General features: G+C 45.5%; 1 protein-coding gene and 1 long non-coding RNA gene across 5 annotated transcripts in view; one reads left to right on the top strand and one right to left on the bottom strand.

Annotated features, from left to right (window-relative positions):
- The window catches only part of CACNA2D2 (calcium voltage-gated channel auxiliary subunit alpha2delta 2), a 900,071-nt gene that overhangs the window by 173,987 nt on the left and 722,942 nt on the right, over positions 1-3,142 (bottom strand). The window lies entirely within an intron of this gene.
- Positions 959-3,142, top strand: part of LOC109289210 — a 25,751-nt gene continuing 23,567 nt past the window's right edge. Inside the window, exon 1 of the long non-coding RNA XR_002095322.1 lies at positions 959-969. This is a non-coding gene — a long non-coding RNA (uncharacterized LOC109289210). The remainder of the gene's footprint in view (positions 970-3,142) is intronic.

Raw genomic sequence — 3,142 nt, 5'->3', positions numbered from 1 at the left:
AGGAAGGAAAGAAAAATCAGAATACAAAAGACAAGGGAGGGGGAGAGAAAGGGGTAGGGGCAGTGCTGGGGGAGGCAAACAAACAAGCAGTAAATGCATAGGAAGAAAGGAGGCACAAAAGCTACTTCAGATAAAGGGTTAAGAATCCTATAGTCCCTGTTTAAACTGATGAAACCACCAAGTGCATTAGCAGAACTGGTGGAAACAAAGCTAAATAGCACAAGAACCACAGCCTGTGGTACCAGGTGCTGCAGGGTGGTGGCTCTGTTTGCCTAGCTAAGGTGCATTTAGAATCCACAGAGGTGAAGTAGGAATGGGACTCTGCTGAGCCTCATTTAAAGGGAACTTGGTTTTCAACACACTTCTTGTCTGTTCCGCTGCCTTCGCTTTTACTGAGTTGTATGACAGCTTCCCTGGCAGACCCTCACCCTACGGTGAGGGTGAATGTGCACCTGGAGCTGGGGGGACAATTGGGCACCTCATCCTTAGGGGACACATTTCTCCTCTTTGTTCCACAGCATAAACAAATACCTGACAGGCAGAGAACAGGTTTTGATGCATTTGCTACTCCACCATTCACCCATAATCACAGCCCACCTCTTTCTCCACAGCTTCCCCATCTTTGTATGACAGAACCTGCCCTCTGGAAACTGGCTGATGGACTTGGTGATGTGCGATAGCAATCTAGCCTGCCCAGTAAAGTTAGCCATGACTGAATAATTTCAGCAAAATGGTCAGCTGCACTAGGAGGCGGCTGAAGCGATTCACAGAGAACCTTTCAGTCTACAGAACACACAACTCATACACAGGCACTATCATGCTCCTCCTGACACCCCTACAATACACAGTTATACATGCAGACATATAGCACGAATGCGTGCACGTGCTCATGCACACACAAGCACCCAGTAACGTAGAAATGCATGCACATGATGACACACATATACCCCTAAAAATTTAGAAATGCCTGTACAGACACCCAGCACACACATTCATACCAGCATCTTCTTAATACTGCAGAAATATGCATTCAGATACACAGTACACACAAGGTCATATACACATGCATCTCAATAATTCACATACAACACACACCACCAATATGGAAATCCACATACAGACACACTCAGTGCTCTCTGCAGCTTTCATAATCACACAGCTCATGCCATTTACAATACAAAAGTGCATTTACAGATGCTCAAATACATATTCCTGTCTAGGAAACTTCAAGCATTGCAGCCACACAGACTCACAACTACAGGTACAGACACACATGTACACAATTCTGCTGCACGTGCTTGCAGAGAGATTGCTGCAAAGGTGCACTTTTACCTCAGTTTTCTCAGGTGATGTGGTGCCCAATTACCAATAAGCCAATGAGAGTTGTGGGTGAAGAACCCTTGACAATCAGAACAACTGTGTGCACCTGCCTCTTCTTTCCCAAACACACCCTAGTATCCACTCACACACATTAAGGTTGTTGTTAGGTGGAACCTGATTTCTTTTTGGTGCCTCTCTTCATGCTAAAACCTCCCTTGCCACTCTCTCCTCTAATGAGAGTCGCTTAGTGTAACCTGCAATGCTTGAACTGATTTGGAGGTAGATAGACATTTCCTTTTCATTCCAGAAATTCAGGCACATGCCTGCAGTGGTTCAGGCTAGAAGCTGGGAGGTGCTAGAGCAGGCCTCCCCTCCCTTCCCTTCCACACTGCTGAACTGGGGGGGGGGGGCATGGCCAGTCCCCAGCTGGATGCTCTGATTAGGGAGGGATTCCCCCCCCAGCAGCCCAGTAGGGAATTGATAACACCGTGTTTATCACCCCTAACTCACTGTTTATCAGCCCATTAAGAAAACAAAAGTGTCTCTCATTAGTTCAAGCTCTCCTTAAACAACTTTTTCCAAGGAAGGAAGAGAGTGATGTTACCAGCTACCTATTGATTAGCTACAATAAGCCAACACTGTCCTGTCTGCCTTAGTCCTGTCTCCCACAGCACTGTATCCAGCATGTGGTATGCTAGATAATGCTGAGAGGTGTAAGGCAGAAGAGGGAATCCCTGCTTCAGCAGGGAGGGGGGAGGGGGAAACAAGAAGAAGCTAGGCAGACCCTGCTGTACCCGCAGTCTCTGCTAGAGCTGCAGCCAGGGAGCAGAGGGGAAGAGCCAGCCCAGCTCTCTGGAGCATAGACCCAGCCCAGCCCAGAGAACATGGTGGGATGCTGGAGGACTCTGATTGAACTTAAACCAGGAAGGGGTCTGGGATAGACATTGCATACTGGTTTGACCTAAATCAGTTAAGTTTGATACTATATTCAATCAGGTTTATCTCAAACTGGTTTCAGCCATTTGCAAACTGGTTTATGCTCACCAAACATCTGTTCTGTTACAGATTTAAATTAATTTCTGATCACTTAAACCAGTTTATGTGTAATATCTGTCTCTAGCCTAGCTCAGATGCTATGATATAAAGGCAGGGGCAGGAATTTTTCTCACATGTCTGCAAGGAGGTCTGAAGTTGGTTCCCCCTGGCAACTGACCAAAGTGGATAGGGAGGGGGTTAATTCTACCCTCCTTCCCCTTCACCATAGCCCGAGTCTGCCTGTTTGTGGGCAAGCTGCGGAGGTGGAGGTGGGGGCTGGGGCTGGCAGACCCTAGCTGTGGTCCTGGGGGGCATCAAAGGGAAAAGAGGAGTCAAACAGCTTAAGGATGGTATAACGTCTCTGAAATTTGCACAGAAAAAAGCCATTTCTTCAATATTTGTTACTCAGTATTTGTTATATGCTTAGTATTTGTGAGCCCAGTATTCCTTATCCTTATATTCATTGGGCCATGTCTCAGTGTAAGGTTTACTTATGTACCCGAGTAATTCCATTGACATCACTGAGATTTCTAATTATTCATTTAAGTAAGTGTTTTTAGGGTCAGGACCTTTTAAGCTGTAAGTTTTTTGTGGCAGAGGTGTTGTCTTTCTCTCCATTCTATAAAGTCCAGTGCGGATACAGCATGCTGTATAAATGAGATTACAGGGAGTTGCTATTATATAATGCTATGAAAAAAATATAAGAATTATTTGTTCCAATAACAGTAAAAGTCAATAAAAGCCAGTGACTTGCATGCTAGAAGTCACCTAGGTAAGCATTGACCTT

Source organism: Gavialis gangeticus, unplaced genomic scaffold (assembly GCF_001723915.1).
Source record: "Gavialis gangeticus isolate Ggan-Ray unplaced genomic scaffold, GavGan_comp1, whole genome shotgun sequence".
In the NCBI taxonomy this organism is placed as follows: domain Eukaryota; kingdom Metazoa; phylum Chordata; order Crocodylia; family Gavialidae; genus Gavialis; species Gavialis gangeticus.
Note: the sequence above shows the minus strand (reverse complement) of the source record. Positions and strands in the feature narration are given on the sequence as shown.